Below are 13,393 nucleotides of genomic sequence, written 5' to 3'. Positions count from 1 at the left end.
TATCTCCACGTATCGAAAATGACACTGAAAAATGTTTTGTTTTCCAAGTTCTCTCAAGAACTTGCCAGATGATGGATATATGGACAGGAAATTTAGAGGTCAAAATGTTTGGATTACTATAAAGCAGTGTACATGTTATCATTTAAAGAGCAGGAGAAATATTTTTTAAAAACAATGGAAAATAGGATAAATTATGTTCATCAATGTCTATCATTCTAAAGCAGCTTGGGTAACTATATATAAGATAAGTAATGGAGCCTATTAGTCAATACAACTTTTGGTGAATTGGTCCACATCACAAATTGTACTAATTGGTACATCAGGTTATCCAAAGACAGAATGAGCCACAGAAATGAAACTCTTCTTTTTTTCGTGGAATTAGTTTCTTCAAATGAAGGTTGAGATGTGTGAAGGAAGCTGTTTTCTATGCCATGGAAAAATAGAGAACTGAACTGACAGGAATAATGGTGTCACTCTGAGGACAAAAAATATCAAGGAGGGACAGGACGGGTGGCATAGTGGTTGAGTTTGTATGCTCTGCTTTGGTGGCCTGGGGTTCACAGGTTTGGATCCTGGGTGTGCACCTACACGCTGCTCATCAAGCCATACTGTGGTGGTGTCCCCCATACAAAATAGAAGAAGATTGGCATAGATGTTAGCTCAGCAATAACCTTTCTCAAGCAAAAAGAGGAGGATTGGCAACAGATGTTAGCTCAGGGCCAATCTTCCTCACCAAAACTCAAAAAATAAAATAAAATAAGGCTTAAAAAATGATATCAAGGAAACAGGGAGGGAGAAAATTAACAGTGTTGTGGGTATAAAATCAGGAAAATCAGATCATGGCCGTTTTTTCTACTCACCATTGTATTTAACTCCTTTGGAATAAAGTTGGATGGGACAATACAACATCGTTTGTCCTGGAGAGGTCAATGCAAATGAAGGGTAGTGCTTTTAGTAGGACCTAGAGGCACTCTTGAAGACCAGATGATTCATGAGAGATTGATGAATCACAAATCGGCTAGGTGGATTAAGGCCCTGACCTTGTATTTTTGAGAGAGAGACTGAAAGATAAGTCTCTTATTGTGACATGAATTTTTAAAACTCTGTGTGCTACTTTTCCTAAGCTTCAGCAAAAATAATGAAAATTAATGAAATATTTTCAAGATCTGTGTGTTTTAATACCCTCACAGAAAAAAAATGTACAGATCTTATAGTTATCATAATGTTTGGTTAGGTACAATTGTTGGTAAAAGTAATCAAAGCCATTTCTTTTTTATTGATATATTTATACAGATTTAAATGGAGAAAAAAATGAACACAATTTTTTAATCTAGATACCATCATCACTTCTTTCAATACAGATTTTCAGAACTGAGATTTTTTGCTATATCTTTGTTACACTACTTACCGCATTTTTTGGATTTTTGTCAAATGGATTTGATTGTGGTAAGATATTTTGGTCATGTATTGAAGGGAGTCTATATTGTTTGAACTGCATAGTTTTCCTCTAGATGCCTAAACTAATTCTTATAAATTACGGGAGTCAGAAATGCAAGAGTATTTTACTAATTTCTTGTGTTTTGGGGAATGCCTAACTAAAATTGTCAGACCGATCTTCTAAAGGGATATAAGGAAGGTTCATGGAAGAAGGACATAGAGATTAAAGGATAGATCATCAGAGGCAATGAGCCTGAGCACAGCGAGGATAATGTTAGGAACTGAATGGAAGGGAGGTAGATAGCACCAGAAGAATTATCACCTGTGGTATAATTGGGATGAGTTTCTACATGAAAAACTTCGATAATTTCTAATATCTAGGCTTCTCAGGAGGAGAAGAGGCTTGTCCAGGGAAGGGCAGAAGAGGACTGGCCCAGTGTCCTATGATGCTTTTCAAACTTGTATTTGGCAAAGACAGGCATCAGTGTCCAAGAGAATCTAATATGCTGAAAGGGCTGTGGCATTGGGATTACAAGAGGCAGTCATTACTTGAATGAGTAATCAGTGTATTTACAGCACGATCCCATCAACTGACAGGGGAGACAGACAGTGCAATTGACCTTCATACCCCTTCCCCAGTGTATTTAAGAAAGCCTTGCAAATGGTCTAGTAGACTAGGGCTTAGTCCCTGTAAAATATTAGAGCACAAGTCAGGTTGAATTGAGGCAGAATTCGAGTTGCATGGTCTGAAAATAGAGGAAAGTCAGTCCATTGGGGCTGCTATAACAAAATACCGTAGACTGGGTGACTTATAAATAACAGAGATTTATTTGTCACAGTTTTGGAGGCTGGGAAGCCCAAGATCAAGATGCTGGCAAATCCAGTGTCTGGTGAAGTCCCTCTTCCTGGTTCACAGATGACACCTTCTTGCTGTGTCCTCACATGGTGGAAAGGACAAGGGAATTCTCTTTGGCCTATATCATAAGGGCACTAATCTCATTCACTGATCACCTCCCAAAGGCCACACCTCCTAATACCATCACCTTTAGGGGTTAGGATTTCAACATACAAATTTTGGGGAAAAACAAACATTCAGATTAGAGCAAGAGAAGTGTGGGGTGGTTACGCCAGAGACACAAGAGCTTAGGTCTGTGACAGCAAGGCAAGTTCCACTATAAATTACTTTGGCTTTTCAGTCACGTGTGAGGAATTCCTGGGCTAGGTAGTAACCAAAGGACCAACAGTGCAAGGGGACATCCCTCAATGCTACTGTGCAGCTGTGATGCTGTGTTGTGAAACAAAGTTCACCAAAGTCAAAAGAATGTCATCTAAAAAAAAAACAATTCAATCAATCAGTGAGTCTAATAGTAAAGTGATCCATCTGGACGGCAAGTACTGTAGTCTGAAAACAAAGCAAAATCCAAATGAGTATCAGCCAAAAACTCAATATAGTTAAAGGTGGCAGAACTGGATAGTGAACGTATGTCTTTCTTCAGCTTATGAGCATCCAGTTTTTATTCAGTCACTACGATGGTCAGAGGCGAGGGGTATAGGACAATTAAAGTTGTCAGGTTTTGATTATTTTGGACTTTTCATTAGGCTTGCATGTCATAGGCATCAGTGATTCAAGCTGAGAAGTGCTGAACTATGTTCTTTAGAAATAGAGAAGGAACTAATAAGGCTTGCTTCCATTCCGCTTAGCACAGACTTCTCAACTCTGCATACACACTCAGATAAAATAAAGTAAAAGAAAACACTTTGAATATCATTTCAATTTTTTAGTATTGTATGTCTTGTATGCTTTAGAAAAGTTAATCACTTAAATAAGAGAAGAATTATGCAGTGTTAACTTCCTATCGGTGCTCAAAATGTGAGCATGTATTACATAGAAGGAAATCAGTTTCAGACATATATCACTATTGGAGTTTTTTCACAGTTCAGTTAAGTAACCAATCACGTTTGATTTTTCTAGTACATAGCTGAGTGTGTTGTATGTTGTATTAATCAAGGAGAGGTTCAAATAAAAGTAGGGTTGGGTTTGGTGAATTCTTTCACTTATTTAAAGTAACTAAAGATGACATAAGGATTATGTCAGCTGGATAGTGGGTAGGTTTTAGAAGTAGAAAGCAGAGAACACGTGACTGCAAAATTTTATTACAGAAGTACTAGCAAAAAGGAAATATATTGTTGCATATTCTATGGAGGTATATGCATTTCTGAATAAGATACTCCTGAGGGCACTTAGCATAATTTTACTTGGGATTAAACAGATTAAAAAAAAGTTTAAATCAAACACCTAGTTTAGTACTCTAATATAGTTCACAGTAAAATATTCTATCCAAGTTAGGGCTTGGTTAAAGCCATAATTTTTAATTTTACAACTGGTAAAACTGACTAGAGTTAATTATTTTTAAAACCTCAGGAATTCAAACTTTTATCATCATCATGCAGACTGGAGTGCTTGAGGGAACCTGAAACCAGAGTTCTAAGGAATATAAGATGAAGAGAATCATTTTGTTAAGTTGAAGCTTAAATTTCCAAGGTAACCACTAGTACTATGCATTTAATTGTACACTCTCCTAATTCAAATACTCTTAGGAAGTGAGTTTCTCACTGCATATAATCAGGTATGTTAAATACACTTTGGGAACATACGTTAATTCTCTGAATCACAGCATAATTGTTTATCTTCTCTAGTTGTATTTGATTCAAGCAAATGGTTGGACATTCTCATCTTGTTTGCATAAGGTTTATCACTCAATCGATATACTCGCCAAAGAATTTATCAAATTATATAGTTTAAATTGCAGAATTACGCAGGTGCTTTTACTTTAGCTATCACACCTTTGTCAAAATCCACCCTCTCAGAATAGTTTGACCAAAGGAAGCCGGGGATTATAAATTATTTTCCTTGAAATCTGAATGTTTCATTTCCACATTTGGCCTTGGGTTGCAGCAGTTCTTTGCGTAGGTCCATGGACCTACGAGAATACACGAAGCATTGACATTTGCATTCAATATTATGAATACATGAAACTATGTATTATCCAGAGAAAAGATTCATAATTTTCATCAGATTTTCAAAGAGGTCTGTGAATCAAAAATTGATAAGAACACCTTATTTACAGTGTGGGAATGACCATTGTTCATCTCAAGCACTGCTTTTAACTGAAATTTAAGTAACAGTATTCAAAGTATGAGTGAGTTAAAGAAATACATTCTGCCCCCACTCTGAAGTGACCTTTGGCACGCTTTGGAGTCTGATGATGACTCAAACTATGAATCTTATCTTAGCTTTTGTCTGAAAAATCCTGTTGACTTTTCAGTGATTGCCCAAAGAAATACATAGGTTGAGAAAAAAGACTGCTTGGAGCGGGGTTCATTCATTTAAATTTTCCCACTAATTCTACTTTAAGCATAATCCCCAAACATACGTGATTCTGAGAGATGAAGAGGAACCTCAAGTGCCCATGACAGCCTTGATTTGTGCTCCCTCAACTGAGGTGCCTAGGATACCCCTTGGCATGGAAGTTCACCATCTCAGAATATTCCTAGATTTACACCTGCTACTTGGCTTCCATGTGGCAGCTAGAGAGAGCTGGCATCCAGTTGTGTTGAGATGAAGGTTACAACCATTTCTTGTATCTTTCACAGCAATCTACGCCATTCTGTCAGTCAGACAGAACAGCAGAATGATCCCTATCCTTCAAGACCACTTGATAGGTCATCTGAGACTGCCTAAGAGCGTATGCTTACGCCCTTTCTTTTCAGGATACGCTTGTTTATTCATTCCTTTAAATCATAAAGTGTGGATTTGGAGCTATTTCCAAGAATCCATTTATAGCCACGTAGTAATTGAGATCAGCTGAGATGCCCCTGCTTCTGCTCCTCTGATTTGAGTTGGAGGTAAACAGAGGCGTATGTATTCCTGTGAGATCTTTGCTTTCAGAGAGTCCTTGCTGTTTCAAACTGACAGGAAAGTGAGGCTGCATCTTTTAGTCTGTTTCATTTCAGTGAGTAGAGTCTTTCTTGATTTCTTCTGAGAATTCCCTGTTATAATGTGCTTGATTTGTATATTTTGAACTACCTCTCATAAATGACTGTTTAGTTTCTGCATTAAAGGAAAAATATAGAAATCTTCATGGGATTTAATGAATTTTAGTTTTGGGGAAGCTATTTTCGTTCAGCATTAAAAAGCAGGAGGAATGCTTATTTCTCATCTCAAAATGAGAGTTTTACCAGTAGGCCTGGTAGTGAGTGAATTGGGAATAAAGTTTTACCTTCTGCCTCATGAAGAAGAAACCGACAAGAGGGGGGTAATATAATAGTTGCACCAGGAAAAAGACATTGGGTCCCTGGGGACATGAACTCTCTTTGATGGTGTATATGTTTATGGCCCTGTCTGCATAAGACTATGACAACTCAGTGGGGTTAAATTGTTAGTCAATATTCTGACTAGTTTGCATGCACCATATCAAAATATAGTTAGCTTTGCCCCCATGCTTCCAGTGCAGAGCTCTTTTCTCTTCACATGCTGCTTTATCAAGAATAATTCCCAGCACCAATATGTACTACACTGAGTCTATATTTTATAAATCAGACACATCTTGCTGATTTTTCCTTGGATTATATTTACATATAAAAAATACATCCATATATTAAGGAGGCACTTCAAATCGATCAAAATAGATTTGAACCTGGAACTTTAGGGTTAACACAGTTTTTATTAGCAGTCAAAAAGGGATTCTGTCTGCTCTTTTGGCTATGTGGCAATCTATAGAGTTTATTAATTCTCAGATTTTTGATCACCTGTTTTTTTTAGGGGGGAGTAGAGTGTGGAGAAGAGTAAACAGACAGAAACATACTCTGATCCACTGTGATCTATGCACATTTATAATATACTTTGAGTCTTTTGTATTCTCAACAAATGACAAAAAGTGAGTTTTTCTGAAAGTGCAACAAATTGTCCAAAAACATTTTCCATGTATGGAAATGAAAAAAGAATGACTATAGAAGAAGAGATGATGTGGAAAATCCAATCTATAAATATTTGTCCCTTTGTTTCTCTGATTTGCCTGGTGAGTCAGTAATAGTTACACTCTTCCATTTGTTAAAATTTCAAGGAAAAATAAAGAAGAGAGACTAGATTTGAAATAAAACAATGACAAAACAATACAAAGCAAAAAAAAAAAATGATTAAAAACACTCCAAACTACCAAAAACCTGAGTCCAACTAGAAATAAGATACAAAGTAACTTAGAAAAGAGAGTACACAGAAAGGAAGGGAAGCCACCATCTCAGTACCTGTGGAAAGGCTTCACTTTGTCTCTCTCTCCTTGAAAAAGTCAATCCATTGCCTTCAGATGTATACTAATCTTTTATTTTATTCCTTGAGCAGTAAATGTGCAATGAAGCAAATTATCTCCAACAATTGCACAAATAATATACTGAAGTAATTAATCCCATTTAAGCTATTTTTGACCAGGTTAGGTTGAACACAGTTTCCTGTTAAAGGCTGAAATCCAGAAGGAATAAATAAGTAACGAGGGAAGATATTTATTTTTCAATCATGAATCAGCATTTGGGCCTGAGAAACAATTCAACGTTCATGCAAATGGCAGTGCGGAAGCGCTAGGTAGTTGAAAGACATGTAAAGGAAGTGAAGTAGGAGAGAAGATAAAGACATTGGCACCATTACTCTTTAGTCCTAAATTTGGTTTTCACATTAATTAAATGAAAGTTGTGAAATTTAGGTTTTGTGTGTTTTGCAACTGTAGCATTAGAAATTCACGTTTTAGATCAACATCGATGTGTGAATGTAGGTACACTTTCTGTTGACATAATTTAACAGATTTTTAATGTGTGGTGTGATTAAGGGTACTGCATATCAAATGAAATCCCTTCTATGTTTTCCCTTAATAATAATAAAGTAAATCTTATATAAAAGTCCTCTTTATTTAATGGCTAAGTGCTTTTTTTTCCTGTGATATACAACATATTTATAAAGCACTGTGGAGTTTAACATTTTTAACCAACGTTATTGCATAAAAATGCATGCAACACAGACTACTATAATTCTACCTTTTCCAAATGTGTGTGTGTGTGCGTGCGTGTAGGTGTGTGTGCGAGATTATAAGAGTGTGCTTCCCTTAGGGAACTGTTCTTCTGGGATGATGCAATCCATGAGGTCCTAATGGGAACCCAAGAACACCGATGATTTATGGCTTTATATAACTCTTGGGGATATACATCAATGTGTAACATACTATAAATTATATTGCATGTTGTAAAAAGCCATAAATTGTCAATCTTCTTGTGAGTTATTACCGTTAAAGACTTTTGCACCTAACTGCAAATGTGAGTTTCTGTAGTTCTGTTACGTGTCCTCTTAATTTCAGCATCTGCCGAATGGAGAACTGTAGACGGAGCGGCTGATTAGGTAGCACAATTACCTTAAAACTGCAAAGTCAGATGTTAAACTACTTCCAGTGAAAATATAATAAACTGCCAACCAACATCTTTGTCAGTAGACATTTCTGAGTAACAATTAAGCCAGGTTCCCTTTTTCTCTTGTTTACATTTGCAGAATAGAAATCACCGAAAATTCATCTAAACACAGAATGTTCACTTTCAATCCGTGAGACTGAATCTTGGAGGAAAAGTTGGTAATTTCTTCATAGCCAATCATGTTCAAAATCAGTACATGATTTTTAAACACGTAAATGTCTCTGTCTTGATTTAGCCTTTGAACTGTGATAGAAAATCTCTACTTGAAAGCCTTTCAAACCTTTCAAAGCCTTTGTATTAGTATAACAGCTTCGAACACAAAAATCAGCCAGATTTTTAGATGCCTAGCCATTGGTGGTCAATTGTTTTCCAAAGATTAATCTGATTATATTTGCATTGAATAGTATCTTACAAAATAGAAAACAAAACAAAACAACAGAAACTTCTCATGTACATAATAGTTTAAAATTCTCCAGAAGACCATGTTCTGTTATTTAGGACTTACACCTAACTTGAAGCTTAACTTTAGCATATTTTTTCCTCTTAAACCTCTTATCAACTTCCTGTGTTTCTGGCATCAAATCTCACTACTGTGAAAATTATAACAAGCATCCCAGAAATTAAATTCAAAGGAATGGAAGAATTTCTTTTCTAGTTTTCTTTTTAGTCTCTGTATAAGGTCAGTCTTTCCCCTGAAGAGGGGTTCAGCATTGCTAGATTTATCAAGGATTTGAAAGCTTTCTTCGTATTGCCACACCTTTTATATTATGCTTTAGTTTGGAGATTATCTTCTTTTGCTTTCTCGAATTTAGTATTTTAGAGCTACTCCTCCAAATATCTTGTTAATCTCTTTATCTTAAGCATGATAAAATGATGATTATGATAAAAATTAATGTTAACATCTTGCTAGCCATTTTTGTTGCATTATAACAAAAAAGCTTCTTATATTGTTTTAAAATTGACTTTTGTATTTATGACTAAAGCTTGCCATCTAGTGGGAATACTGTAGTAAATAGTAGAAAACTGCTGGTTTTATAAAACCAAGTTTTAAAGGGTATATCTAGTTTCACTGTTTTGACTGTATTTACTAGTTAATTTCAATAGCATTTTATTAATTGAATCAACTATCAAACTTAGCTATACTCGCTACATTGTGCTTGTGTAGAAACAGCCTGAATGAAATAATTCAAAATTTTAAAAAATACATTTGAAAACACTAAATTTAATTTAATTTGAAAATAGTGTGTTTCAAATGTGAAAGTGATTTTATCTGGTCTGTAAGACAATTTTGATCAGCTTTCAAGGTAACTGCTCACAAAAGGATCCTTTCTCACTTCCTTCTTCAACAGATAGTTTTAATGAGAGTGTATGCAAGAAACAATTTTCGTATATATACATTTACACAGTAAAGACCAACCAATTTGAGGAGAAATAAATGGGATTATGGTTCTTCATGGTATAGCCTAAAGGTCAAGCCATTTCAATCTAAACAATTGTGGTGTTTAAAATTGATTATGTTAGATGAACCAATCTATTCTGTCATATCAAAGGATGACTTACCTTCAGATCAATTGATTCAATGTAATGTGTTCATTAAGAAGGACAAAGTTGTCTTGTTTCTAAAGTTTTAACTCCTGTTCTGCCTTAGTACTTTGAAGACCCAACCTGCAGTTCTCTCCCTTGGGCACTATTTAAGAGGTGACATTTGTGATGGTGAGCCTTACAGTACCTTCTGGGATCTATGGACTGATTAAGGAGGCAAAATCAGGTAGATGACAGGAAGTGGAAAAATGTCTATAATAATGATCTGAGCATTAATGAGTGGGATTAAGGAGAAGAGATAAATTGACAGACGATTCTATGGCGGTCTCAAGGAAAGGTGGCAAAGGGCAAGAACGTAGAGTGGAAAACTAGCTGTTCATTCAATAGCAAAAGCAAAGACAAGACAGTATGTCCACATTTTATTCATTCACCTGTTAGAGGGTAGAAGTGGACTGTACAAGACATTTAGTCTTTCCCTACAATGCAATTAGTGCTGCCGTTTGGGATGGAAAAGTCATAGTACTATTTTTAAGATTAAGACTTTAATTTCTTAGAGCAGTTTAAGGTTCACAGCAAAATTGAGAAAAAGGTATGGAGATTTCCCATATACCCCCTGCCACCACACATGCATAGTCTCCTTCATTATCAGCATCTCCTACCAGAGTGGTACATTTGTTACAGTTGATGAATCTACATTACAAGTCATAATTACACAAAGTCCATAGTTGATAATACAGTTCACTCTTGGTATTGTCTATTCTATGGTTTTGGACAAATGTATAACAACATGTTTTCATCATTATGATAAAGTACAGAGTATTTTTACTGCCCTAAAAATCCTCTGTGCTCTGCTTATGCATCCTCCCACCCCAAACCCTAGAAACCACTGATCTTTTACTTTTTCCATAGTTTTTCCTTCTCAAGAATGCCTAAATATTTCATTTTGGGGGTACTAATGTAAATGATATTGTTTGTAATTTCAAATTCTACTTGTTCATTGGTGGTATATAGGAAAGTGATTGACTTTTGTATATTAAGCTGCTATTCTGCAATCTTGCTGTAATTGCTTAATTAGTTCCAGGAGTTTTTTTGTCGACTCTTCAGATTTTCTACATAGACAATCATGTCATCAGCGAACACAGAGAGTTTTATATCTTCCTTCCCAATATGCATACCTTTTGTTTCCCTTTCTCATCCGATTGCATTAGCTAGGCCTTCCAGTACAATGTTGAAAAGGAGTGGTGGGAGAGGAGGGACATCCTTGCCCTGTTCTGATCTTAGTAGGAAAGCTTCTAGTCTCTCACCATTAATTATGATGTTAGGTATAGATTTTTTGTAAATATTCTTTGTCAAGTTGAAGAAGTTCCCCCTCTGTTTCTAGTTTAAGAGTTTTAATTATGAATGGGTGTTGGATTTCATCAAAAGCTCTTTCTTCATCTATTGGTATGATCATGTGATTTTTCTTCTTTAGCCTGCTGATGTCATGGATTACGTTAATCGATTTTCAAATGTAGAACCAGACTTGCATAACTGGGATAAATTCCAGTTAGTCATGGTGTACAATTCTTTTCATGTATTGTTGAATTTGATTTGATGCTGTTTTATTGAGACTTTTTGCATCTATGTTTGTGAGAAATATTGTTCTGTAGTAATCTTTTCTTGTAATGTCTTTTTCTGGTTTTGTTATTAGGGTATTTCTGCCTTCAGAGAATGAATTAGGAAGTATTCCTCTGCTTCTATCCTCTGAAAGAGACCATAGGGGATTGGCATAATGTCTTCCTTAAATGTTTGCTAGAATTTACCAGTGAACCCAATGTGGGCCTGGTACTCTCTGTTTTAAAAGGTTATTAATTATTGATTCAATTTCTTTAACAGATAGAGGCCTATTTGGATTGTCTGGTTTGTCTTAAGTGAGTTTTGGCAAATTGTGTCTTTCAAGGAATTGGTCAGTTTCTTCTAGATTATCAAATTTCTGGGAATAGAGTTGTCACAATATTCCTTTAGTATTTTTTAATGTCCACAGTACTTATAATGATGTCCCCTCTTTAGTTTATGATTAGTAATTTGTGTCCGGATCAGTAATTTGTGTCCTCTCTGTTTCTTATTAGCCTGGCTAAAGATTCATCTATTTTATTCATCTTCTCAAGAAAATACCTTTGGTTTCATTGATTTCTCTATTGAATTCCTGTTTTGATTTCTACTCTAATTCTTAGTATTTCTTTTCTTCTGTTTACTTTGGATTTAATTTGCTCTTCTTTTTCTAATTTCCTAAGATGGAAACTTAGATTACTGATTTTAGATATTTCTTCTTTTCTAATATATGCACTCAATGCTGTAAATTTCCCAGTAAGCACTGCTTTCATGACATCTCGCAAATTTGATGTTGTGTTTTAATTTTCATTTAGTTCAAAATATTTTTAAATTTCTCTTGAGATTTCTTCTTTGCCCCATGTTCTATTTAGAAGGATGTTGTTCAATCTTTATGTATTTGGGGATTTCCCAGTTATCTTTTTCTGATTGATTTCTAGTTTAATTTCATTGTGATATGAGAACAGACATTGTATGATTTCTCTTCTTTTAAATTTTTTGAGGTTTGTTTTATGACCCAGAATGTGGTTTATCTCGGTGAATGTTAAATGTGAACTTGAAAAAAATGTGTATTCTGCTCTTGTTGGATGAGGTAGAATATAGATATCAAATATATCCAGTTGATTGGATGGTGGTGTTGAGTTCAACTATGCCCCTACCAGTTTTTCTCCAGCTTGATCTATTTCTAATAGAGGAGTGTTGCTGTCTCCAGCTCTGATAGTGGATTCATCTATTTCTCTTTGCAATTCTATTAGCTTTTGCTTCACATAATTTGATGCTCTTTTGTTAGCTTTTTTATGCATTAAGGATTGTTATGTCTGCCCGTAGAACTGACCCTTTTATTATTATGCGATGCCCTTATTTTTTATTGATGTTTTTTCTTGCTTTGATGTCTGCTTTGTCTGAAATTAATATACTTACTCCTGCTTTCTTTTCGTAAATGTTACTACGGTATATTTTCCTCCATCTATTTACTTTGATCTGTATGTGTCTTTATATTTAAAGAAGTTTCCTATAGACAACCTACAGTTGGGTCTTGGTTTTTGATCCACTCTGAAAATTTCTGTCTTTTAATTGGTGCATTTAGATGGTTACTGTTTAAAGTGATTATTGATATTGTTGGATTAATATCTGCTATGTTCATTATTATTTTCTATTTGTTGCCCTTGTTCTTGGTTCCTATTTTTGTCTCTACTCTTTTCCTGCCTTTTGTGGTTTTAATTAAGTATTTTATATGATTCCTATTTCTCTCCTTTCTTAGGATACCAGTTATACTTCTTTTGTTACTTTTTTTAGTTGTTGCCCTGGAGTTCACAGTATATATTTACAACTAATGCAAGTCTACTTGCAAATAACCTTATATCACTTCATGATAGTGTGAGTACCTTATAATAACAGTACTAGTCGAATTCCTCCCTCTTGTCCCTTGCATCACTGCTATCATTCATTTCACTTATATATAAACATACGTAAGCATATACAAGCATGCATAATCAAATATGTCATTGGTATTATTATTTGAACAAACTGTTATCTGTCAAAACAATTAAGAATAAGAAAAAGAAATGTTTTTGTTTTACCTTCATTTATTCCTTCTTTGATGTTCTTCCTTACTTTATCCAGATCTTAGTTTCTGACCTATAATAGTTTCCTTCTCTCTAAAGAACTTCTTTTAACATTTCTTACAAGTCAGGTCTATTGACAACAAATTGCCTAAATTTTTGTTTGTTTAAGAAGGTATTTCTCCTTCACCTTTGAAAGGTCATTTTGCAGAGTACAGACTTCTGGATTGGTGTTTTCTTTTTTCTCTCAACACTTT

This window comes from Equus asinus, chromosome X, assembly GCF_041296235.1.
Source record: "Equus asinus isolate D_3611 breed Donkey chromosome X, EquAss-T2T_v2, whole genome shotgun sequence".
Classification (NCBI taxonomy): Eukaryota; Metazoa; Chordata; class Mammalia; order Perissodactyla; family Equidae; genus Equus; species Equus asinus.
The sequence above is the reverse complement of the archived record's forward strand: the minus strand, read 5'-3'. Positions refer to the sequence as shown.